Source organism: Macaca fascicularis, chromosome 17 (genome assembly GCF_037993035.2).
Source record: "Macaca fascicularis isolate 582-1 chromosome 17, T2T-MFA8v1.1".
In the NCBI taxonomy this organism is placed as follows: domain Eukaryota; kingdom Metazoa; phylum Chordata; class Mammalia; order Primates; family Cercopithecidae; genus Macaca; species Macaca fascicularis.
The window spans coordinates 23,165,786-23,193,721 of NC_088391.1; the positions used below are offsets into that span (position 1 = coordinate 23,165,786).

General features: G+C 37.4%; 1 protein-coding gene across 10 annotated transcripts in view; it reads left to right on the forward strand.

Annotated features, from left to right (window-relative positions):
• Window positions 1–27,936, forward strand: part of LACC1 (laccase domain containing 1) — a 145,781-nt gene that overhangs the window by 11,477 nt on the left and 106,368 nt on the right. For 7 of the 10 annotated variants that reach the window (XM_045377391.3, XM_074021933.1, XM_065533185.2 and 4 more), the window contains one exon: window positions 794–2,252. The gene's annotated coding sequence lies outside the window, so the exon portion shown is untranslated. Of the gene's footprint in view, window positions 1–793; window positions 2,253–27,936 lie in introns of those variants that run through there. The other 3 variants (XR_012426903.1, XR_012426905.1, XR_012426904.1) reach the window with 1 other exon arrangement.

The window sequence follows — 27,936 nt, forward strand, 5'->3', positions numbered from 1 at the left end:
TTGCTATCTGTACATTCCTTATCCTAACATCCTTATAACTTTTATGTTATTTTCGAAAATAAATCTTTGCATAAAGATTCTAAATTCTAGGATAATAAGAAATTCTCACATACAAACTAGCTTGATTTTCAACTAGATTTCCAAATGATTATCTGCAGTTGGAGTTGGCCAAATTTTTGTTTTAAAATGACAGTAAATAGTTTAGACTTTGTGGGACATACAGTATATGTCTCAGCTACTCAACTTCACCATTGTAGAGGTAGAGCAACAAGAGATACTGATAATATAGAAATGAATGAATATATCTGTGTTCCAATAAAACTTTGTTTACAAAAATCAGGTGAGGGAGCCAGGCACAGTGGCCCTGCTCCTGTAGTCCCAGCTCCTCAGGAGGCTGAGGTGGGAGGACTGCTTTAGGCCAGGAGTTTGAGTACAGCATGGATAACATAAACCCTGTCTCTAAATAATAAAATAAACAGGTAAAGGGCCAGATTTGGCCTATCGGCTATAGTTTGCTGACACATGATCTAAAGTCATAGAGCAAGACTGAGTGTAATTTTCTTAAAATAGTATTTATTAGAGGTGGTTTTGTTGGAATTATACAAAAATATTTCATGGCACTGATTTAGCACCGCCCCCTTAGGACATATGTAATTTTCCCTAAGGTTACTTCTAGCTGAATTAATATTATTTTTTACTCTTTACAATGTTTTTAGCTCTTTAACTTACAGAAAAACTTTAATAGACTTCACGATTGTAAGGGTCTCATATTTGATTTCTATGTATTTTACAGATACTTGACTGGATTTTTGTATAACTGTTTCCTGCCTCCTTCCAAACTGACTGCAAGAGAGAAATTTAGCTGTTTGATCTACTTAAAACCAAATGGATTACAATGGATAATTCATCTTTAGGGTATATTTTTACTGTTATTCAAAGTCAAATGATTTTCATTTAATTATAATAATAACTGACAAAAATCAGTATGTTGTAGCTAATATGTTTTATGCATGACAATTATTCTTAAAGTTTGTTCTTCCTGTTTATTACACAGATCAGGAATAGATTTGTTCAGTTCAGTATTTATTGAATACCCTCTATTGGTCAGGCATTGTGTTAAGCATAGGTGAACAGAAATGAACACGACTTTTTTCCTTTGAGTCTAATACAATGAAGGAGATAAACACTTCTGCAACTTAATTTTAATAGCAGTAGAAGAGAACATAAGGAATAGAGGTTAATTTTACAAGAAGGCAGAATAGAGAAAATATTACAAGAGAAAATCACATATCACATGGGCTCAAAAGATGTAGAGGTTTTTGACAAATGAAGAACAGCCATAACAGGTAGAGGGAACACCATGAACCAGGGCATGAAACTGAAAGTGCATAACATATTCTAGAGAGAAAAGGGTGTGGGCAGGAGTTAGGGCTGGAAAAACAGGTTGGAAACAGATAAGTAAGGGTCTCAACTGCAGTGTCAAAGAGCTTGCAGTTTATTTTCCAGGCAATGAGTAGGCAGCCAAAAAAAAAAAAGTAACGATTTTTTTTCTCCCTCCCCCATGGCATCATATTTAAGAGGACGAATTTAAATTGTGTGAGACCAAAGCATAGAGACTAGATAAGGGGTGGTCAAAATATTTCAAAAAGAAATAATGAAGATCCAATGAAGGAAGTGGAAATTAAAATAGAGAAGAGAGTAGACGGATTAGAGAGACATTTAAGAGATGGAATCAATAGATCCTGTTACTAGATAATGGAAGTAAGAGGTGAGGAAGAGTGGAAAAGTCATTAATGACTCTTAAGATTTCTGCTTGGCTGTTTACCAAGATTGGCAGCAAAGAGAGGGAGAAGGTTTGGGAAAAGAGAGGAGGATAATGAGTTTGACTCTACATAGAATGAAGGACATCCAGATAGAAATCTTTGGTTAATAATTAGAAATATAGACCTAGAAATTAGGAGGAAACCTGAGACAGAGACAGAGATTTCAAGGTTTACAGTACAGAGATGATGCTTGATTCTGTTGGAGCAAGTTGGATCATCTAGGCAGAAATTAGGATGAGAAAAAGGAGGTCCAAGAATATAACCTTACAAAACACCTGCATTTCAGGAATAAGAAGCTGAAGGAGTAAAAAAAATTAGTCACAGAAGTAAGAAAAAATAGGGTAGTTGTTTTGAAGAAGCCAGGATAGGTGTGGAAAGTACTCAAAAAGAAATCTTCAGGGATAAAATAAAGAGATAATTAAAAAGAAATCAGTGGATTAAGCGCATTGAAACTGTTCTATAGGCAGTGGTCATTGAGTCGGCTTTCAGTGCATTAGGAAGAAGATGCATAGGTGTCAACTCTTCTTTGACAGCATTTACTAGAGAAGAGAAAAAGCTGGGGAACTACATCTTGAAGGAAGGGACTTTTTTTGGATGAGTGGTTTTGAGTATGTTTGTCAGTTAAAGAGAGAACTTAAGTTAGTTTTCATTTGGGAGAAATTGTATATATATTTAATGTAAGTTATCACATTGCATCTTAAAAATTTTCTTATTTAATACATGTATTTCCTACATGTATGTGTGGTGGCATGACAGCAAATAACATTTGTTTGGTATTTCCAAAGGACTTTCATGTACATTAGCTCATTTTACCTTTACAGCTACTCTGAAATACACGGGCATTATCCCTTTTATTCAGCTGAGAAAACTGAGCTTCATTGAGGTGGAAGTCAAAAATCACATAATTTGTGATGAAGTCAGATTTGAGCATACGTTTTGTGACTCCAATTTTCCTCTCAGATTTTAAAATTAATTAAAGGGACCTTAATTATATTTTTATTTTTAATTTTTTGTTAACATAATTTATTCAGTGAAAATTTTGTTGAGGTACTGGGACAGGTTAAAAAACTACAGTTGTAACCCTCAGGATATTTAATATCCAGTGAAAAGTGACAATCAGTAAACCAGCAATTTCAATACTTTGATATATGTTGTGAGGTTGTGACAACTGATTCTTGTTTAGTTTAATTCTATATCTCCCTTAGCCCAGTGTTAAATTTAAATAAAATACCTCATTTTTTCCAATTCAGGGAAGGCACTAAACATAAAGCATAGGATAAAAATGTTGAACTCATCCAAAATATTATTTTGTTTAATGAAAATGATAAAGATTAAGGAATACTTACATGTATTGAGAAAGGTTAATAATTTTCTAGTTCTTCACTGTGCATTATTTTGTTTGAAGTTGGTAAATTTGGAGTATCCTGCAGACACATTTTGCTTTATGTACTACAACATTCTACAACCAAATGAAAATTATTTTGATTATCTGATTTCGGATTATCTCTGCCAAAGTATGTAATGAAAAGTTGTCTCCTTGCTGTTTTACTGAATGAAAAGTGCTGATTTAGTAACTCAGAACTATCAGGTTATTAAATAATCATCTTATTGCATCTACAAGATAGCTGTCACTCTCACACATTTGTATGTAGGTTTCTAGGACTTTTGGGGTACAACAACAAAGATTTCTAGTAAATTAGGTTTTGGTTTTGTTTTTAATTTTAAATTTATAAATAACAATGGTACCTCTTCATGGGATACATAATAATGTTTCTGTTCATATAATGTATAGTGATCTGACCAAGGTAATTAGCATATCTATCATCTCAACCATTTTTCTTTGCGTTATGAAGATTTAATTGTTCCTTCCAGCAATTTTCAAACTATGTAATATACTATTGTTAACTATAGTTATCCTACAGTGGTATAGAACACTGGAACTTATTCCTCCTAAAGTTTTGTTTTTAATCTAAGCACTGCTACTAACTGCACATAGGAAATATTGATTGCTATTTTATTAATAAGGGGAATTAAGTTTGTAAATCAAATAAACATTAATGAAATACCTTTTTGGAAGTACTATCAAACTAAAACTTACTGGGCCATTTATCTAACTGTAATTTTAAATAGTGAAGAATAGCACAGTGGCCAAATATGCGGTACTCCAGTGCTTTATAAAACAAATGAGATGATCTTACCACTAGGAGGTAGTATTTCAACAAGTAACTCTACTCTTATTTCTTGGTATAAAGTTGAACCAATCTTAAACTCTGTATTTTCTTGTGGAATAAAAAGGGAGAGGAGGGTGCATTTGAAGTTAGTGAATGTATTGCTCTTACTTTAGGCATAACATGGTAGTTCAAGTAGATAAAAGCATTTAGGAACCCTCACCCACTTCTATCTCATTCCTACAGAATCTCTAGTAACTGCTTTTCTGTAAGTAGATTTTTGGGAGAAACTCAGAGAAGCTTATTCTGTGTAACATGGCAAAACAGAAATAATACCCAAATATTCAGCAGCTGGAAGGAAAGATAACAGGGACATATGAGTTATATGCTTTTATATCTCAAAGTGGGATTTGATATTTATTTTTATTTGATTGTCGTAGAGTTATACTTCCAATGTATCCATCATACTTTTTGTGTGAACTCTTAGAGAATGCTACCAATCTATGAAAGTTCAGCACTTCAAAGAAAGCATTACTCAGTTATCTGTGTGTTATTGTGTTTGTATGCATGGGTCTTTGTGGATGTGCTAAATGGCAAACAAGAAATATATGTGTGTTAAATATGACATATAGCCTCTTTGCCCTAGCTAATATAAATCAACACACACATAACACATTGCATTCAGTGGAATCATAGATTTCTCCCTATAGATTTTTTAATAAATCATGCAATGAAGAATGGAAAACATGGTCCATATGCTTACTGGATGTGTTTCTGGGAACCCTGATCTAGGGCACATGCATTTTCATTGTAGGCAGTGTTTTTAAAGTTTACTTGTGATTTCAAAGATTGCCATAAGCAATGCATTGTTCTGTACTAGGTCATTGCTTAATGAAGGAAAAAGAAATCTGCCAGTACTGCTTTTTCCAGATTAACACATTTGGTTTGAACTCATAATGATTACATGTCAATTGTGTTGAGACAAACTTTTCATACTCTCCTTAGATGCATTTTTGTAGAGAAGGAAATGCTTACATCACATTCCCCATGCCCTTGTGCCAAGCACCTGAGGTGAGCTATGTCTCTGTATTTGGAGCAGACTTTTTGTTTTATTTAATTCTCAGAAGGTTGGGGTGTCCAGTTACTACATTTTGTTAAACAAAATTTCCAGCAGACACTAGCTCAAAATACCACATTCCTTTCTAACCAAAACCAAAACAAAACAAAAGACAAAAAGAGGGAGTAAAGGGAGTACTCTTGTTTCATGAGAAACTGTAGAAAAGAGATTTGTTCATGGTAACAGTTGGGTTTTTAATGTCCTTCATTTTCTGAATTCTGCATCACATACTGCTTCAATTTACATCTCACCATGCTTTCCTGTTCCTTACATTTTTAAAGCACATGTTTTAAGGTTGTATTTTCTTATCCCTCCCATCAGCCTTGTTTTCATAGTTGATATTTCATATTCACAAGGTACCTTCATTCCTTTGGTTTTCTACTTTTCAATACATATCCAGATTTGGCTATAGAGTTGTCTGTTTGACATATCCTGTGTCCCCTCAAATACAACATCCTCCAAACTTAACTCATCATCTTCTCTCCAAAACCTGCTCCCATCCTGTCTTCTATCTCAGAAGATGAAATTGTTATTCATGCAGTTGCCCAGCCAGAAACCCTGGAGTGTCTCTGAATGCCTCCCTTTCCTTCTCCCCTTCCCTTCCCACACTACTGACTGTATATCTACCATCTGTTCCCATGACTCTTTCTCAACTGCCACAGACATGCAGGTCGTCATCTCTCACCTATATCATTAGAGCAGCCTTCTGACTAGTCTTTCCTTATTGAATCCCTTCTTACAGTATCATTATTGATTGTTTTAAAATGCAAATCTGGTCATATTACATCTCTCAAAAAATTTTTATGGCTTTCCCACTGCCTCCAAGATGAAGACCTACTCACTAAAGTGTATAAGTGCTGTCATCCTCTCTCCCCTGCTTGCTTCTTTAATTTCTACCACTCCCCACTCTGTGCCACATGCTTTAGCCGTTCTGTACTTTTTTTCATTTCCTAGAGTATACCATTAAGCTAGGCCAGACCAACGAGGTTGGTTGGCATTCAAAGACTGACTAGAACTCAGATTTCTGTTTAGGATTACCTTCACCTAGGCTTTCTACTGAATTAGCAAATAGGAAGTACCAAGGACATCTACAATAAAAACATTTATGTAAATGAGTACAACACTCTAGTGTCTCCCTAATTTCTTATGGAGATATGGCCAAAATTCAGTTGTCAATGTAGTATATATATAGTGAGTACCATACCAGATTGTACATGGAAGTTAAGTAGCTTTTGTTCCACTGGGCAGCATGAGGGGCCATGCTAATGCTCAAAGGTCTACCTTCTACTGTATGAGGAAAGTTTTACTATATTGAAAAGCATGCACAATATTTTTTTCTGTGTTATTGGGTCAACAGCAGTTCTCACCATGATCACCATCATCTTCCACAGCTATGTTTTCTCTTGCCCCTTGGCTTTGGACACATTGCTGGCTCTTTGTACACATTGCATACGCACAGCGTTTGTCAATGTCGCTTCTCTTGAATAACTCTTAACCATCCTTTAAGACTCATCTGGGGTCATCTCTTCCAGAATATTTTCCTTCATTGTTTGTCTCATTAGCACCCATCCTGAGCATCGTTTTTTATAGTCCTCAGTGAACTGATTTTTAAATGTTGGTCTGTTTAATTGTCTACTACTAAATATAGACTCCATCAGAGTAAGGAGCATATCTTACTTATCTTCATATTTTTAGTACCTAGCAAAGATATTATCACATTATAATAATCTAGTATCTATGGGAGAAAAAAGGGAAAGAGGGAAGTGTATTAGTCCTTTCTCACACTGCAATAAAAAACTACCTGGGGCTGGGCACAGTGGCTCACCCCTGTAATCCCAGCACTTTGGGAGGCTGAGGCAGGCAGATCATGAGGTCAAGAGATCAAGACCATCCTGGCCAACATGGTGAAACCCTGTCTTTACTAAAAATACAAAAATTAGCTGGGCATGGTGCCACGCACCTGTAGTCCCAGCTACTTGGGAGGCTGAGGCAGGAGAATCGCTTGAACCCAGGAGGCAGAGGTTGCAGTGAGCCGAGATCACGCCACTGCACTCCATCCTGGGCAGCAGAGCGAGACTCTGTCTCAAAAGAAAAAAAAAAAAAAAAAGAACTACCTGAGCAATTTATGAACTACTGGGTAACTTATGAAGAAAAGAAGTTCAATTGACTCACAGTTCCATAGGTTTAACAAGAAGCATGACTGGGAGGTCTCAGGAAACTTACAATCATGGTGGAAGGTAAAGGGGAAGCAAGCATTTTTTTTTCACATGGCAGCAGGAAAGAGAGAATGGGAAGGGGGAAGTGCCCACACTTTTAAACCATCAGATCTCATGAGAACTCACAATCACCACAACAGCAAGGGGGAAATCCACCCCCATGATCTAATCACCTCCCACCAAGCCCCTTCTCTGACATGTGGGGATTACAATTCGATATGAGATTTGGGTGGGGACACAGAGCCAAACCGTATCAGAGGGGGAAGAATCCTTAAACAATCTCATACAAGGTCTGGAAGGATAAATATAATAAATCGTATTTTGGAGTGTTTGTGTTTTATTGATTTTCACAAGGTTCATTTATATTTCCAGTGTTTTGTTGAATCTATTTAAATAATAATGATATATCAAAGTCACTAAAGAAAGTTTTAAGACATTTGGCCGTATTTCTTTATCCATCATTAGAATTTACTGTTTTCAACTTGTATAGCAACATAAACTTTAAAATGCTGCTTTAGGACAAAAAATGCTGGTAAGGACGTGGAGAAAGGGGGAACTGTTATACACTGGTAGTGGGAATGTAAATTAATACAGCCATTATGGAAAACAGTATTGAAGTTCCTCAAAAACCTAAAATAGAACTACCATATGATCCAGCAATCCCACTACTGGGTGTATATCCAAAGGAAAGGATATAAGTATGTTGAAAGGCACTCCCACATTTTTTGCAACACTATTCACAATAGGCAATACAATCATCCTAAGTGTCCTTCAACAGATGAATGGATAAAGAAAATGTGGCATATATACATAATAGAATACTATTCAGCTGCAAAAAAGAATGAAATCCTGTCATTTATGGCAACATGGACAAGCTTAGAGGACATTATGTTAGGTAAAATAAGCTAGGCACAGAAAGATAAATACTGCACATTCTCACTCGTGTGAAAGCTTTAAAAAAATTGGTCTCAGAAGTAGAGATTAGAGCGGAGGTTACTAAAGGCAGGCAGGGAAGGGTAGAAGGTTTGGAGGGATAATAAGAAGTTGGATAACATAAAATTACAGTTAGGAGGTGTATGAGCTAGTTTTCCACAGCGCTGTAGGGTGACTATAATTAACAATTTGTTGTATATTTTCAAATAGCTTGACAAGCAGATTTTAAACATTTCCAACACAAAGATCGTATAAATGTTTGTATTGAATATGCTAATTACCCAGATTTGATCGTTATACATTGTATACATGTATCAAAATATCCTGTGCCCCATACAAAGGTACAATTATTATGTGTCAATTAAAAATAATAAAAGCAAAACAATTTTAAAAAGAAAAAAATACTGCTTTAGGATACATGTCTCCTGTGGGAATCATGTATGTTAAAAACTAATACTTATTTTAAAAAACTAATTATTTCCACTCCTGTAATAATATATTTTTAATATTTATCTTATACCATACCCTGTCCATGCCTTTAGTGAAACAAATACAAACTATTTAATCAAATCTCTATGACAGTGACCCAGAGAGTGAAGACCAAACATGTAGATCTTTTCCATGAAAATTCCAACTTTTCGATAGTTTTATTGATATTTGATAGTAAAGTAGTCAAATAGTTGTTTATTTTTATTTTTATTTTTTATTTTTCTCTTTCAGTAGTCTCTATTTTTAGAGTAGTTCTCAACCTTGGCTACATAATAGAATCACCTGTTAAGCTTTGAGAACCCCGATGTCTAAGCCACATGCCAGACCAATTAAATCAGAATCTGGGGTAGGACAACATCAAGGCTTTTAAAGCTTCCTGAAGGATTCTAATGTATAACCAATTTTGAGGACCCCTTCTCACTAGGTACTTTTATATCTTCAGTGTTTAGTTGAATTTATTAAAATAATATATCTTTAAAGTACTGCAGGCTGGGTGCAGTGGCTCACACCTGTAATCCTAGCACTTTGGGAGGCTGAGGTGGACAGATCACCTGAGGTCTAGAGTTTGAGACCAGTCTGGTCAACATGACGAAACCCCATCTCTACTAAAAATACAAAAATTAGCCTGGCATGGTCGCGGGCCTGTAGCCCCAGCTATTCAGGAGGCTAAGGCACGAGAATCGCTTGAACGCTGCAGGCAGAGTTTGCTGTGAGCTGACATTGCGTCACCGCACTCCAGCCTGGACGACAGAGTGAGACTCTGTCTCCAAATATAAAATAATAATAATAAAAGTACTACAAATAAAGAATGCTTGCAGTGGAGATCTGTTTTAAAGCATTCAGTCATGTTTCTTTACCCATCTTTAGACATTTCTGTTTCACTTGTGGTAAACTTTAGATATTATTAAGTCTAACCTGATTTAAATTTAGAGCTTCTCACCTCCCCAGCTTAGACCATACAAGCACTGGGACATAAGGCGTAATCTGTTCTCTGTTTTCCCTACTGTGATCATCTTTTTCACCTACTAATGCTAGGGTGTTGATAGTGAGGAAGGATGAGAAATAGGTTGGGTTAGTGGGCCACCTCTGCAACTCGCCTCCCCACCACTACCACACACCCTTTCAGACAAGGTGCTCTCCAGCTGACCATTTACCGCACCCATCCAGCTTTGATGGTACACTCTATACAGCCTCGTCCTATTTTACAAAGACCATTGTAGCCTAGCTATTGTCCCTTAACCCACAGGAAACTTGACATTTTTGCCCCATCAAATTCTAGATGTGCAAACGATTCCCAGTATAGCCCTGTCTCTTTGCTATCCAGGCAGCTCCAGGCACTAACCAGCCTCCTTTTTTTCAGACTGAAGCAGAGGAGAGTGAGGCAAAGGTCACAGTGTATTCAGCTCCCAAACTTAGGGGACCACAGGTCGAATTTAACTTAAACGATCTGCTTTGGTTCCCTGCAGCGCGTAGCTCTGATGGAGGGAGATGGGGCTTTTTTTTGAGGAGTAAAGGGAAACGCACAAGACTATGATAATGCTCTTTAAAAAATTCTCAGCCGAGTGCGGTGGCTCAAGACTGCAGTCCCAGCACTTTGGGAGGCCAAGGGGGGTGGATTGCCTGAGCTCAGGAGTTCGAGACCAGCCTCAGCAACACTGTGAAACCCTGTCTCTACTAAAATACAAAAAACTAGCTGGGCGTGGTGACAGGCATCTGTAGTCCCAGCTAGTCTGGAGACTGAGTCAGGAGAATCACTTGAACCTGGGAGGCAGAGGTTGCAGTGAGCCGAGATCATGCCACTGCACTCCAGCCTGGGCAACAGAGCGAGACTCATCTCCAAAAAAAAAAAAAAAAAAAAAAGTTCTGATCTATTTCCCTTCTGAAGCTTTAGTCTCTGCAAGAATATGGGGCTACCACTTTTATCTATGGTATTTTACTTTATTATTTATTTATTTATTTATTGAGACGGAGTCTCCTTCTGTCACCCAGGCTGGAGTGCAGTGGCGCGATCTCCGCACACTGCAAGCTCCACCTCCTGGGTTCATGCCATTCTCCTGCCTCAGCCTCCTGAGTAGCTGGGACCACAGGCGCCCACCACCATGCCCGGCTAATTTTTTGTATTTTTAGTAGACACGGGGTTTCACCGTGTTAGCCAGGATGGTCTCGATCTCCTGACCTCGTGATCTGCCTGTCTTGGCCTTCCAGAGTGCTGGGATTACAGGCGTGAGCCACTGCGCCCGGCCAGCTTTGGTCTCTTAACAAAGACTGCACAACAGGAAAAATCTCATGTTACATTCTGTTACAGCTTTATGGGAAATCACATTTCTAGTAAGGAAGGAAAACTCAATAAAATGAGAGTCAATGAATAATTCCTTGACATGATTTCATCAGTGTGGCAACCATTATTGCTTCTCAATCTGCTGGAATAGGAAATACACAGAAACATCTTGAAATATTCCCTCCACAAATGTTGAGTCTGAATCTAATCAAACTCTAGAGCTAACCACAAGTTTATAAAAAATTTGGAGAAGGAAGGAGTAAGTTAAAAGATACCACAACTCAAAGTGTGGGACAATTGATCTAATTTTTGTAAATGGTCAATGGTAAGAATTGAAAGAAAGAATGAGAGGGGGACTATTAGATTAAAAGAGATTTATGAGACATGACAATCACAAGCAATGAGTGGACCTAGTTTGGAGTTTGATTAGAATAACCTAACTCTAAAGACACATGTTTTTAGAAAATTGTGGAAATTTAAATCCAGGGTAGGTATTAAATGATACTAAAGAATTATTGTTAATCTTGTTAGATGTTAATGACATTGAAGTTGTGTTAGAAATATCCATGTCAATACATATTGAACTATGTAGGGATAAACTGATGTGTTATCTGAGAGAGGCCACTAAATGCTTTAATAATAAGAAAAGAAGGCATGGATGACACAAATGTGGCAAAAGTCTTTAATTGTTGAATCTGAGTGATGAGCATCTGGATCTTCATTATACTGTTTTCCATACTTTTCTGTATGTTTGTATTTAGCATAATTTTTAAAAAATTAAACTTATAATAATATCTAAAGTAATATCTCTGTTTTTGAAAAAGTAAATATACATGTCAGTTTTCTTTGTTAAACCAGAAGACAAACATTGTCAATTCCCTACTCTTCTATATGCATGAGTTGGAGGAGAAAATAAAAGCCTGTGACTGTTGGATTCTTATTTGAACAAAGAATATGAAGTCTAGGCAACACAGCAAGACCCCATCCCTACCAAAAAAAAAAAAAAAAATTAGCTTGGAGTGGTGGCAGTGCCTGTAGTCCCAGCTACTTGAGAGGTTGAGCCGGGAGGATTGCTTGAGTCCAGGAGGTCGAGGCTGTAGTGAGCCATGATTGCACCACTGCACTCCAGGCTGGGCAACAGAGTGAGATGGCGCACTCGTCTCCTGCCCCCCAAAAGGAGTATGGGAGTCATATGTCATTTATATTAACATGGAAAACAAAGAGTTCATATAGAGGAGGTCCATAATTTTTTTTTTTTTTTTTTTTTTTTTTGAGACGGAGTCTCCTTCTGTCACCCAGGCTGGAGTGCAGAGGCGCGATCTCCACTCACTGCAAGCTCTGCCTCCTGGGTTCACACCATTCTCCTGCCTCAGCCTCCTGAGTAGCTGGGACTACAGGCGCCCACCACCACGCCCGGCTAATTTTTGTATTTTTATGTAGAGACGGGATTTCACCGTGTTAGCCAGGATGGTCTCGATCTCCTGACCTTGTGATCCGCCCATCTCGGCCTCCCAAAGTGCTGGGATTACAGGCGTGAGCCACCGCGCCCGGCCCATAATTTTTAAAATACAGACAGTAATGACTTAACATTTTTCTGCTAGAACTGCTAAACAACTATTTAAATGAAGGAGCTTACTCTTAGACTTCCTGTTATATTAAATGAAATCTGGTTGGCATGATGATTCCTTTAATGAAAAACTACATAGTTTCCATCCACTGGCATAAGAGTGGAATAGAAATGTATAGCCAAATAACAGTTTATGGTCTATACTTGGAATATCGTAGTCCATTTTGGGAAGTAACACCTAAACAAGTTCAGAGGAAAGCCACACTAATGGTGAGGGAGCCCAAAGCCATATATGACCATGGAGGAATGGTCTCAAAGGGATTAGAAATTATTAGTGTAGAGAAAAATAAATCTCAGAGGCCATAAGATAGCACACTGCAGGTGTCTGACATCCAAAATACCAAGGAGATCGGAAAACACAGAACCAATCAGTAGAAATTATAGGAAGGCTGATTTTGGCTTTGTATGAATGTTAAGAAAGACAATTGCCAATAGGCCTTAAACCTCCCAGAACATTTTCCCTGGGCATCCCAAAAATGCAAAGCTTTGACCTCTTTTTAATGCAACCATTTTTCAAGATTGTGTTTGCAGAAAGCAACCTTAAGGGATAAGCTTAGGTCCCACTTTGGAAAAAACAGCCACCTTACTTTCTGCTTATTATAAAAGCAGTTGATTTCCCAAACTCAGTATTCCTAACATAGGACACAAATCCACTGTATGCACAAGATATACCTGGACTTCTCTATGGTGCCTCCATGGAACTTAGGGGGCAAGGAGAACTAACTCAAATATGATGTTCACGCTGCTTGGTAAGCATGAATAATGAAGTCTTTTATCTCGTATCTTCTGCCAACATTTGTGAAACAGTGATAGGCTAATTTATTAACTTGTAAGTATGGTGAGATCAAGAAATCTCATACCCAACAATGGAGATCACATTAGTTAGTAGATTTCCTATCCAGAAGTGTTCACCTGTGGATGTGTAAACTTCTTGGAGAAGATAATTATAAACGTAGCAAAAAATAAAGTTTCAGACAAGTAGTTTTTCTTAGACTTTCAGTGTCATTTCAATTTCATAAATTGCATTATTCCTTTTTAGGAAACAAATAGTATTGGACTTATCTACAGAATACCAGGACTCCCTAGGAAGTCTCTACATAAATATGGCCTCAATATTCATTTAAATGACCCAAATTCCATCCATTGTCTCTATGTATTTCCACTCTAGTAAACCTTTAGTTGCTTTCAGATAAAGGGAAATCCAAGATTATTATGCCAAAAATGTAATTCTCTTAGACTTCATGCCAGAGTTCTTAGCATCCAAGGGAGTCAAGATTACCATAGCCAAGGTATATACTACCAATATGACTTAGTGTTGTTGATCATCTGACTGAGGCAGTGTTTACCAGATTTTTCCACTGTCTAGTCTCTGCCATGACATCCCTCTTTCTTCCTTACTAGAAGTTGAGTATCTCTGACTCATCTTATCGGAAATTCACTGACATTAGTTTTATTAATATTAATAAGAAGTTAGTATCTATAGTGTTGGTAAGCACACATAATATTTTTCTCCCATTGCCAAAAGCCTCTGGTAATATTTATCAGAATACCTTGAAAATGTGTATTAGAGTCTAATCTAGAATTTTGAATGAGTGGCGTAATTCAGTTTGGGATTAGATACGATGTATGGCCTTCACTGAATGCAGGCAAAGCTTTAATACTAGCATCATGGTCAAAAACTCTTTGTCCTCTTCGTTGGCAAATGCTTTGTGCATCACACGGATATATCCACTGGGTGGCAGTATGTACTCAAGAATATTTAATGTTTTCTCGTTGCTTCAATCTAACGGAATTTAAAGATGTCAAACTTTTTTTTAATCTGGAAAATAGCCATTGTAGCGAATCTTAAGAAACAACAATTGTCTGAATGCAAGCTCCTCCCTAGAGATGATTATGCAGAGTATAATAATGTTAATATTGTATACTTCCTACCGTTTACTCTCAATCATATTCTTTCTTCTGCCAATAATACTCTTAGTATGAGAATTGGTAAATACCTATTATCCTACCTCTTATTTCTGTATCCTATCTCTTAGTTCTGAGGAACTTGTCTGGCAATAGACTTTTCCCTTTCTCCATTTTGTTTCTTAAATATCATACCCTCTCCACAGTGAAATCAAGAGATAGACCTTTAAGCTTCTATATAGTACCATATGTACCGCTTTAGTTCTGCACTACCTCCTAGACAAATAGAGCAGATTCTTGATATTCACATAGTCTTGCGAGGTCATATGGTTCTCTTTCACATAAATTAATTCTGTCTGAAATGCAGAATGACACCAATTAACTTGCTCTACGTAAGATTTGTCTTCAATGAAGAGAGGGAAACCTTCCAAGAAATTAAATTGTGTAATTAGGTAGGATTACAACAATGAGAAAAACCCACAAAAATAAACATATTTTAAAAATTGAAAATAAAATACTAATGTAGTTGTGTTAGATGGTAGAATTATGAAAGCTTTTGTTTCCTTTTTCTGCTTTTGTGTAGTTTTTCCTATATTTTCTTTAATGAACTATATTCAAATAAAAAATATATAACTGCTCTTAAGCCATCTTTTATCTTTCTCCTGCCTCAAAGATCCCTGTTTTTAAAATATCCTATCTAATTTTCTGCTATCTGACTTTCCAAAAGATATTTAGTAAGAGTTTGACATTTCCTTGCATCTCCACATGGCACTGGTTTCTGATGAATGTGATGGGAGATTTGACTCATTTTTTAAAATAAACATTTTACAGAGAGTTGCAGGGATAGTGCAGAGTTCCCATATACCCAACACTCAGTTTCATTTATTAGAAACATCTTATATTAGTTTGGTACATTTGTTGCAATTAATGACCCAATATTGATACATTATTATTAACTAAAGTCCATACTTTATTCAGATTTCCTTTGTTTTCACCTAATGTTCTTTTTCTGTTCTAGGATCCCATGCAAGATAACTTATTACAATTTATTTGTCATATCTCCTTAGATTCTTCTTGGCCATCACAGTTTCTCAGAGTTTATTTTTCATGACCTTGGCAGCTTTGAGGAGCACTGGCCAGGTATCTTGTATTAACAGAATGTCCCTCAGTTGGAATTTGTTTGATGTTTCTCTCATTAGAGTGAGGATATGGATTTGGGGGAGGAAGACCACAGAGGTAACTATTCTCATTACCTCACATGGAGGGTATGTGCTACCAGTCTGACTCAGCATTTGTTGATCGTCTGACTGAGGCAGTGTTTGCCAGGTTTTTCCATCACAAGGTGATTCCCTTTCCATACTACACTCTATGGCAGTGTGTGCACAGCCCACACTTAAAGAGTGAAGGGTTATGTTTCACTCTGTGATGGCGGATATCTACATCAATCATTACAAATTCTTCTATACCTGAGATTTGTCTACTGTCTCCCATTATTCAACCATTTATTTAAGTCAGTGTGAACTCATGGATATTTATTATATATTTTAGATTATAATCTAATATTATTTATTTGTTTTTCTTAAATTGGCCATTATTGCTTTTTCAGTTGTGTTCCTGTGTCCCTTTGATATACTCCCATTGTTGTGAGATGTGATTTTAGCACGCTGTTACTTTCTGGCACTACTAGTACTTCCGAATCATCTTATGTAAGTCCCTCCCTGGTCCCTACATTGGATAATGCTTTTTAACTCTCATCATAACGATCAATATTGAAAAGGACACACTGAGTGTCCATTGCACAAAGACCTTGTGTTAGGAATACAACTTTTTTAAAAGTCCCTTTTTGGATAGGTCTTTTCCTTTAGCTGAGAAAATTAGACAAACACATATAATAGCATAATCCCATTTATTAAACATAATATTAGCCTAAAAAGAAAAAAACTCCACATAGTAGTGTGTACTCACCCTTCAATTCCCACCTGTGAGTACGGCCTGAATACTCATAGGAAGAGGTCAAATGTGCTGTGTAGGAGGAGATTCTGAGGCTGGACCAAACAGGAGGAATGTCATCTGAAAGCTATCATTAGAAACATCTGGCTAAGGAGAAACAATGATGTCATAATCAGAAGAGAACTTAGAACCAGCAAGTTTCCTCCAGCTGTAAGTTCAAATTCAATTGCCAGAAGTGTACGTATCACTACTGACAGCCCGTCTGATGTTGTGACTCTTCAAGGACTTTTGAGCTCAGTTAATAATTTTTAAAATAAAAACCCCAATATACATATATAGCAAAAAAGATATGTAAAAATTTCTTACAGTTATATTATTTGAGTTTTTGTTGAGTTTACAAACAAAAACTCAAATAATATAACTGTAAGAAATTTTTACATATCATTTTTTTTCAGATAAATATACTGAAACCCAAATATAAAGTCAAGAATGTTAGAGCTGGACATGACCTGAAAGAGGTCTGTGACCTGGGAATCACTCCACAGTTAATGTGGAACTAGATGCCAACTCTCTTGACTTTCGGATCAGAGCTTTTTTCACCACAGAGCTTTGCTTCATTGAATAATTTATTTACACATTCTACTCATCCATACATTCTACAAAAAAAAAAAATTAATAGCTCCTTCATGCCTGACACTGTGCTCAAGTTTATAAGTACAAATTTTGAGTTTGCACTACTGTAGAGAATTGAATAACAAAATTAGGTGAACTGCCACCAGGTGGCATAAATCCTCATACTGGCAAGGACATTTGTAGGTAATTTGTAGTAACTATTCAGTTTTTCCTCCTAGACGTTTTTTGTTTTTTTTTGTTTTTTTGTGGTTTTTTTTTTTTTTGTTTTTTTTCAAATTCAGATGGTGAGAATTGGTCTGAATGTACAATTCAGGCTTATCGTTTTCCATCAAGTTGTCACCAATCTTCCAGTCTCCCAGGCAGAAGTCTTTGAGTTATGTTTTGGTTTCATCTTCTGCTTACTGAGTCACAGCTTATTCAGACTGGCCGCTTTCCTCATTTTTAGCTGCTTTATAAAAGCCTTCAATTTAGCAGTGTCAGGGGAAAAAAAACTACCTTGGGTTGGTCTTAGCCTACTGCAAGTTCACTGCTGCCTCTGAGCCTTTGCTCCTGCTGTTCCACTTCCCTGAAATTCCTTCTTCTAAACTCTTTCATCATTGACTCACCAATGTTCAACAAATATTTGAGTGGTTGTTATGGTGATGCTGATATATGAAAATGCCAAACTATATACTCTCCTCTCATGCCAAGATCTGCTATGTCCCTCCCTGCCCTTCTGACAGTAGAGAAGTTCTAGTAGGTTAAATGGGTATATGATCAAATAATTGCTATATTAGGGACATTTACCAGCCATCGTGGTGACCAAAGTATCAGCCTTGCAGAGGTGATCAAGAAATAAATTGGTCCTTGGTTTACGTACAAAGGTAAGTCAACTAGTTTAAATGGATACAGGGTCAAATATTGTCCTACACAGTGAGATAAAATGGCTTGGTACTTCAAGTCTGACAACTTTAGACTTTGAAATTTTAGATGGGAAGAGGTATGATGCATGTAGGCAAGTGGCCAAAGTTGATTTTAAAACGAAAGGCTGGAACCAGATTAAAAGGGCCCTTGAATGACATGCAAAGAAGATAGGACTTTATCTTTTAGGCATTAGAAACCATTACAAGAGTTAGAAAGGGGATGACATGAACAGGTTTGCATTTTAGATCCTCTCTGGCTGTATGTGGCATGGATTGAAGAGAGGTGAGACCAGATATGTGCAACCAGTTGGGAAATAACCATAGAGTCTGGGTGGGTGGGGATGTTAAGGCCTGAACCAAGTAAAATCTGTGCTGAAGGAGAGGCAGGGATGGATCTGAGACAGTCAACAGAATTCGGTGAGGAATCAAATATGGGAATAAGGAGAAAGTGCTTTGCGACTGCCAGGTTCCTGGCTTAGGTCACTGAGTGGGGAGTAATGCCTTTAATTAGGCATAAAAGAATACCGGAGGCTGAGCAGTTTTTAGGGGGTGGTGGTGGTAGTGGTGGTGGTGAACGTTTTGAGTTTACTTTGAGACGACTGCATGATTATTTGCACTAATCAATTGCATATGAAAGGTCTCAGTAAAGAAAACTTTCTTACTACCATTCATTCATCAATCGATTTGTCAGCCGAAAGTGCCTCCTTTATGTCTTATAAGGAGTTAGGTGCAATGGGTATTATGAACCCTACATCCCAAATTTTCCAAAGTAGCTTTATTTTTCTACAGTTTTTCTTTTTGACAAATGCAATTCATTCAATATTTACTTAATGTGACTAAATTTTTATATCTTGTAAGACTTTTCTTATAAGTTAATAAATCACTAAAAGGTTATGAATCCTGCAAGTAATGTATTTGTAGCCTAATCCAGAAGAACTCCATACTCATTAGAGAACCATTTAGTGGTAAACTGCAATGTTGTAAGGTTTTCGGGGCATCCAGAAAGTGGCTTTCATTTTGGGTAGGAGGAATTAGGGAGGGCTGCACGAAGAAGCTGGAACTGCAGCAAGGATCTGAAGGTAGAACAATAGCTGAAAAGTCAGACAGTGGGTGAAGAAAGCAACATCAGCAAAAACATCTGGTTGGAATGACTTCGGTGTGTTCAAGGGAGATTGAAGACCTTGGCCTCCCTTGGTCAGCCTTTTGGCTCAGTCACAGAGAGTGACTAAATTCATCTGATAGGTTATATAACTCCTGTTACTACTTTCTTATATCTGTCTTCAATTTGGGATCAACTTTGTGATGATTTGTCTAAGGTATAATGAAAATTTTCAGTTGTGTGGTTTCCAGATTCTGTTTTTGCATTCCCTTCCTGGCATTTTTCAATTTGCATTCCATTCTGATTTTCAGCTTTTCTGACCTTCGTCAAAAAAGCTTTTGATAAATTTTAGTATTCCATAATCACCCTTGTTTCTCCTTTTGGTAACATCCCCATTTACTGTGAGGTCCACAAGTAGCCTTTTGAAGTAATGTAATTGCAACTTTTATTAAAATTAACTGTGAATAATAAGATATCTTAAAACACATCCTCAAGAGCTGTAAATGAAATAAACACTTGGTACTGAAAATCTATAATGTAATAAGGATATATAATAGTGCCTCCTGCACAGTCGATAAATGTAGTAGGCATTCAAGAAACATTTTGAATGTATGAATTTTACACAATAACCTATTAATAAAGAAGACTGCATCTTCTTTGTTAAAAAAGTTTCTTATACTGCTAGAGCAAGAAATACAGCAGGAGGCTCAGGGCATAATCTGCCAGGCCCAGTGCTGCTGCAAATGATTTCCTCTGGTTTTGTCCCCAGTCAAGGCAAGCTCTGGCTTCCTGGTGCTCTGAGGTGAGATGAGGGTCAGGGACCTGGTGTGTCAACTCCCTTCTCTCCAGGCGGCCCTAGTTCAGGGATCTGTATGAAATGCATCAAAACATCAGTCCAAGTGGCTGACATCCACTTCAGCTATTTGTTTGCAAATAAGAGTTCTAAATGCTTTGAAAACAGTTTGTTCTTTAAAGTTGGTAAGCATTCCTTTTTAATTTGTTTACAGTCTTTTTGAGCAAGCTACTGATATTACTGATAAAATGAAAATTCAACTAACCTTACTTTGATGGTTGGTCATAAGTTCAAAATAAGCAAAGTCCAAATTAATGAGATTTTATTATCTGTGTATACAAGTTTACCTATATAAGCTTACATGTGTGTGAATTAAGAATCATAGCAATTTAGCACTGGAAGGAAACATAAAAAAGAATTCTTTCTAAACCCTACATTTTGCAAATGAAGAAATACGTAACTAGTAAATTGTTCTTTTTCTTGCACCCAAGAGACTAGTTCTATATTTAAACACAATCCATAAATAGCCTCCTTTACAGATATAATTTGCTGTGATTTCACGGCTCTGCTGAGCACATTACATGTTATGTAATGCTCTTCTATTAGCTGTGTCTTAGCATCTCTTATAAATCTGCAGGCTCTTTGAAGGTAGAGATTATATTTATTTTTGCATTCCCCAGAGAACCTGCCCCAGCCCTATCCCCACAGCTGATGTGGGATCGAACATCCAGCATCTGCAGGTGGCCATGAACCTATGCTGAAATCAAGGAACCAGACTGTGGGTTCCTGTGGGTCTCCTGTGGGCTAGGCAAATTTTCTTCTGCTTCAGAACAACTGATAGTTTCTCTGGACTGCCTTGTTTATATTTGGAGCCCTGTTGTCTCTATTCTTCACCTAATAGTTATGAATCTGTGCCCCTATGCGGAGGCCCACCCATCCCATTGTTTTCCCCATCCCAACCTCAACTGCCTTAAACTAGGCTGGATTTGCCATTCCCTTATTTGGACACAAATTAGAATTGCTGCCACTTCTCCACCCTCTCACCATTGTGCTGTGTGGTAAATAACCCAGGCAGCCTGCAGTGATCCCACTCTTAGAACTAAAGCTATTTGCTTGCCTTGCACTGTTACATAACATAAATGAGTGCTCAATGATTTGAAAGAATAAATTTGGACATTAATGATTCACTCAACAAATACTTATTGAGTACCTAATATATTCCATACCACCATCACCCTATTCTGTGTGCTGGGATATAGCAGGGAATAAAACTAAGTCCCTGCCCTCATGAGATTTACATTCTAGTCAGGGAGGTACACAATAAGCAAATAAACAAATAGACATATAATATAAAGTCACTGCTAAAAAGTAAGTACTGTCACAAAATGTAAAGTAAGGAAAGGGAATAGAAAATGACAGGAGGGAGTGCTATTTTAGATAGGATAATCAGGAAAGGCCTGGACATAGAGACATTTTGAAATCATTTGCACATAGATGGTATTTAAAGCCATAGAGTAAGTGAGATCATCTGAAGAACAATGTGGTTAGTGAAGAGATGTGTGAGGACTCAGCCTGGGGCACTCCAACAGTTAGTGGTAGGGAAGATAGGGAGGGTTCAGGAAGGAAGGTTGAGGAGGAATAGCCAGAGAGGGAGAAGGGCAAGCAGGATAGAGTAGTGCTTTGGAAGCCAAATTGAGAAAATATTTCAAAAAGGAGGACAATTGGCTAAGACCAAGGTTGACATTTGGATTGGCAATGTGGAAGTTAATGGAGGTAAAGGCAATAGTAGCTTCATTGAAATGAAGGGGACTCTGATAGGAATCTTGGACAGAACAAGAGAAGAAGAAATGGAGAGATGAATGTGCACTGTGCCTTTGAGGTACACTGCTACAAAAGGAAGAGGAAAAGAGGCAGTATCTACAAAGAACTGTGAGATCAAAAGAGGCTTTTGTTTTTGTTGTTGTTGTTGTTGTTGTTGTTTTTACGATAGGAGAAATCACAGTATTTTACGTGCAAAAACAAAGATGCAGGAAATAGGGAAAATTGGTGATACAATACAGAGAGGGTAGTTATTGTACCGACAAGAGGCAGTGAGATTCAAAGACAGGACATTTCGAAAGAAGGCAAACTAATAGTCAATGATAAATTAACCATTCTGGCAAGCACACATTTCATTTTTGGTCTATTTTGCTTTCTCATCAAGTTGTGGTTAATGACATACATGAAATTTTCATAATAATAATATCATTGTGCAGAATTTTAGACAGTGGCCCTTCAGTGAAGTCATTGGTATTTTAATCAAAATGATTTGCAGATTCTAATTCCCAAACAACTTGAAATTTCCAGCCCTCAGTGTATGGTAAATTATCTATCACATTACCGTAATTAGACCCATGTAATTAAAACAACAGCAGCTTCTTTTATGTCTCTGTGGCACTTTTGCTAATGGGGCTTTAGTTCTCTCCAGTAAAGCCTTAGAGAAACCCAAATGGGAAAAGTATGACCCTATAAACAGAAAAGACAGCCTTTACTATTTAGGTTTTTCTCTTTATAGTACCTCAATTCTGAGTTCCCAGGCATAAATATAGGTAGAAACTGGCCTAAAGTCCAATCTACTTTTTGGAAAAGTATGTATTCCATAGGATGCAAAATTTAGATAAGATAAATAAGAAACAAGATTTTCAGAATATCAGAGCTATAAAGGAAGATCACCCTCAGTGAGTATAAAACCTTAATTAAGACAGCTATGACAGATTCCTTTTAATGTAAAACTAGTGATTTTTAAAGACATTAAAGATCACCTGTTACAACTTCTTTATTTTATAGACGAAAAAACTCAGTGCCCAAATGGTTAAATAACAAATACAAAGATGCATAGGTGATTAGTGGCTATGTTGGGTGGATTTTAAAATTAATTTAAAAAAACTAAAATAATAATATTTATTGACTGTTTCCACATACCAGGTACTGTGCTGATCACATTACAGTCACACCCTCATTTAAAATTTATAGCAACTCTATGAGGTGGATAATAGGAGATCTCTTCACCAGCTACCACTGCATTGACTTACTAACTTCACCACTTGTCTCCACTTCCTTCTTTGTAAAACACACAGACTGATGCTGGTACTATGTTAAATGCTTGAGGCTGGTAAATTTATTTGAAAATTTATTTTCACTTATCCAATCTGCAGTCTGTAGTCATAATCTATGTTGGCATCAGTATCACCTGGGTACTTGTTAAAAATGCAGATTCTCAACCCCCAACCAGACTTACTGGATCAAAAACTGGGGGTGGGGTTTAACAATTTATGTTCTCCATTCTAGAGATTCTGATACATGCCAAAATAGAACACTACTTTAAAGGCTAATACAGGGGCCAAGCAGAAGCTCCTGGATCTCCTCTCTCATGCTACCAAAAGAGTAAACCAAAAAGCAATACTGCATCCTTGAAGCACCATAGAGATCATTGCCACCACTGAAAACTTAGAAGCTATGTACCTAGAAGCTATGTTTGTTTAGAGAAGTGATTCCTTTTATATTCAGATTTAACATACAAATTTGACTGGATTTTCATGAATGACAATGGATTATTAAAACTCAACCAATGGTTACTTCAGTTAAGCTGCTGTTTCAGCTGTGGCCTTTTTTATTGAAACAAACTGACACCTCTCTTGGCATCTAACATGCAGTCATTAAATTAGCCCATTTTCCCACTATTCCAAAGAACAATCTGGTCTAAGGCTTATGTCAGCTCTTTAGCTCTGTGCCAAAATTAGGCCCACTAGGACCTTAAATGTCCTAACATCTCACAGAGCATCACATTAGTACACTACATCTGTGACATCATACTGTTAAGATCTGCATAGCAGGGAGTAACAGATACCCTAGAAACCTTTAAGGCACATTTGTGGCAGTAGCTGGAGGAGAAAATCCATGAACATTTAGGTGCCTACCATCTCAGCAAAGTTTCTAGAGTCAGGTTGTCTGCATCATGTTGGGTTATTCTGTCCAGAGGCAAACATTTTGCACCTTTGTGCCCCTACCACTGAGAAAGAGGCACAATGTTTAGTAGGTGTCTTTGGATTTTTTGAGGCAACATATACTACATTTGGTTGTTCTGCTCTGACTCATTTAGTCACTGACCAAAAATATTTCCAGCCTTGAATGGAGTCCAGAGCAAAAAGAAATCCATGGTTTGTTAGATTTTAGTTATAAGAGGCTCTGCAATTTCAGCTTTTATAAACCAGTGGAACGTAGGTTCCTTAAGTGTCTGTGGCAGATAAGGAATCTAAATGGAGCCTGCTCCTGCACCAAGTTTGACTAAGAGAATCATGGTGTGAGCCCGTAGGATTTTGCAACAAGTCTATAACCTCTTTATCAAGTCACTGTTTTCCTTCTGAAAACAGTTTGTGGCTTGCTGCCAGGTCCTGATAGGAGTGAATACCTGACCATAGGTCTACAAATGACCTAAGCTTTCCAATATCAGTTGATTGTTTGGATCTAGCTGATCATAAAGTTAAATGTGTCTAGAGATGCTCCATTAGCAAATAAAAGTGCTATATATGACACTGGGCCTGAGCAAAACTCAAAGGCAATGTTAAGACATTAACAGGACTTGCTTCCACTCCCATGAGTAGAAGGCTGCTCATCGCCTTTTCCTCCTCAATTTGCACACATGGCCCCATGGGTAGTTCCCTATATCATACTGCATACAGAGAAAAAAATTTGGTTCTGTCCAAAATGGCACCAGGCATTCATGGGTGACATGAGAGGCAGTGGAGAAGGGAAATCTTCCCACTAGATTAAACTTCAGATGAACTTGAACTTCTCAAGGTGAACTTCACCTAGAAAAAAATACTTTGCTTGAGGAAATTGCTCTCAGATTATCAATTTTAACCACTATACCATTGGAATCATAAGACACAAATAACACATTTATATTAGTGGGTAATCTACTGAGTTCAATTGAAAAATTGACTCATCTTGAAAGTATAGTCCACTCTGAGAACTTATAGCATAGCAAATGGTGTACATTCTTTAATCAAACACTATCTGCTTTAATAAGCTACAGCACAATTATGTTGTCTAGCAAACCACCCAAAACAGTGTAGAGTAATAAGTGTTTCTGGCTAACACATCTAAAAGTCAATTGAGGTTTGGCTGACCCAGCCTGGCTTTGGGAGGGCTTGACACCAAATATCTCTCATCCTCCTTGGACTACTTGTTACACAAGACATGCTCTTCTCATGGTGAAAGGCAGCAGTTCAAGAGAGCAAGCCCAGTTATGCAAGCTCAGTTCAAGCCTCTGCTCAGGTCATGGTCACTAGCATCCTATTAGCCAAAGCAAGGCACATGGGCACGACTAAATTCCAGGGGTTAGGGAATATACTTTTCTCATCAAGGAGTGGGACAAAGGTGAATATTTGCAGAACAATCGTCTAATCTACCATACCATCTGAATTTAAAACTGTAATTTTTGTTTTTATAAAAATATCATTCAGTATGTTGTCAAAGGGCTGCACTAGTGCAAATAGTTGATTCAACACAATTTCCCAAGTATTCATTGAATGTTTTTTATTTGCTGGGCACTATGTTAACTACCTAAAATTTAGGGATGGATAAGACATAGTCCCTGCCTTCAGGAATCTCAGAGACAGAACTGTAAACAAAATAAAATTGGATGTGATGAATGCAACAAAAGCCTTTACAACTCTCTAATTTTGGGTTGTTGCCATTTTACACAGAAGAAACTGATATTCAGAAAGATTAAATGATTTGTCCAATATTATATAACAGATCAAACTGAAATTAAAATTTCAGTTCAAATTTGGGAGCAGGAACTAAAACCTTAAACTCTTCCTATAATTCCACATAACCTTCCCCTGAAAGTGAGCATAGAGGTGATCCAGTCTAATACCTCACTTGATACTGGGCTCTTGGTATCTGTATGGTGACATAATGCCAGTATCTTGGTGAATTGACCCCAGGATAACAGATGTAGCATGAATTACATATGCTTTCCCCTGCTCCATAATTCTACTCTTTTTACTTTGGTTAGATTTACTTAGATTACCCATCAAACTAATCTTGATAATAATATTAAGTAGTAAGTCAGATTTGCATACCTCTTATGGGCTAAGAGAGAACTGAGATGCTGAAGGATGCTTTAGTCAGGCTGCATATTTTTAAAATATGTGAGTCACAGGCAATAACTCTTTAGTGGATAGAACTTTTGGTAATATAAATGATTTTGATGACAAAGGTGTAAATTGAACAGACCATTCATTATATCCTTCATTTCTGAGAAGTAAAATGTCTGTGGTCAGTAATCAGGTATTCTGAGGGTTAGTGTGTAAGTATAATTATGACTTTCAGCTCTATTAGCCACTGTGAAGCTATTACTGTAATGTTTTGTTTTAATATTTTCTTAATGTGTATCATAACAGTTTCAATATAAAATGGCTCTTCATATTTGTTCAGAAGAATTTTCATGAGTTTGAAGAATACTTGCCATAACCCTAGTAAGGCAAATTATAGGTACCATATTGTTGTTTCCATGTTAAGAAAGAGAAACTGGAGAGAGAAAGAAAATATGCACTTAACTTGGGTAAAGTACCAAGTCACTGGAAAAGTCAAAGATAGGACTGGAGTCTAGTTATTACTAGCCTGGATAGTAGACTTTTGGTTCTTGAAACAAAACTTTTAGGGATGTATTAAGGGCACAAAAATAAACTCAACCTCTAAGGCTTAATTTTGTGGGTCTTGTCAGAAAAAGATTGAATCATCACATTTAATGCTGGGGCAAAAAACCAGGATAATTATGAATATTAGAAAGGGTTCAGAAGCTTGGTGAATCACAATATTTCTGTGCCATGCTTTTATACTGAAGGATATTTATGTTCCATTTATTTTTTGCAGTGAGTTTCACGTTGTTTGGGGTTGATTTCAGTACGCTCCAGTTATGGTTAGGGTAATACTAAATGACGGTGTTTTGTTACCTGAGTTCTCCCTCTTCTTTCACAACTCCCAAGCTTGTCAGCACTTGAAGGATCGCTTCCCTGGACGCTCAGTATTGAAAGTGTGTCTCAGTACTGAGGGTTTCTTTCTCAAACAATTCCAGTCAAAGCTGCATAGCTTGCTTCCCTTTCCTGAGGCCTGAGCACTGGAACTGGGCTGGACTGGGCCGCCTGTTCTTCAGGTAGTTTGCGACATTAAATGTGTTAGAAAATACTTTTTTTTTTTTTGAGACGGAGTCTCGCTCTGTCACCCAGGCTGAAGTGCAGTGGCGCGATCTCGGCTCACTGCAAGCTCTGCCTCCCACGTTCATGCCATTCTCCTGCCTCAGCCTCTCAAGCAGCTGGGACTACAGGCGAGCACCACCACCGCGCCCAGCTAATTTTTGTATTTTTTAGTAGAGGTGGGGTTTCACCGTGGTCTCAATCTCCTGACCTCGTGATCCGCCCGCCTCGGCCTCCCAGAGTGCTGGGATTACAGGTGTGAGCCACCGTGTCCGGCAGAAAATACTTTCAATAGACCTCTACAGAATCAGGAAAATAATGACAAGAAAAATACATACATCATTCCTAACTTTAGGTCCAGATACTCAGAGAATAACTGCCTTATTTACAGTGGGCAAATGCCCTTAGAGAGCTTTAGGGGCTGTTCCCACCTGTGTGCTTCTGATGCAGAAACAGATTCTCAGGTGTTTTATCTTCTGAAAGGAAATTTGTTTACACAAAAGGGAGGTGAGGAGATGGCATGAGATTTTAGAATGACTTGTCTATGAACCTATATGAGCAGACCACTGGCATAAGAAACTAGATCTATTGGGAATTGATATACTTTCTTTTTAATTTTTTTGTCTTATTTCTAAAGAGATAAGTGGATGGAAGAACTTTTTGACCCTCTTCCTTAGGATCGGAAGGTAAACATCCTCTCATGATGGGATGGATTATTTGGAAACCAGTCCATTAAAGAGAGCAATTTGAGATGGGAACGCT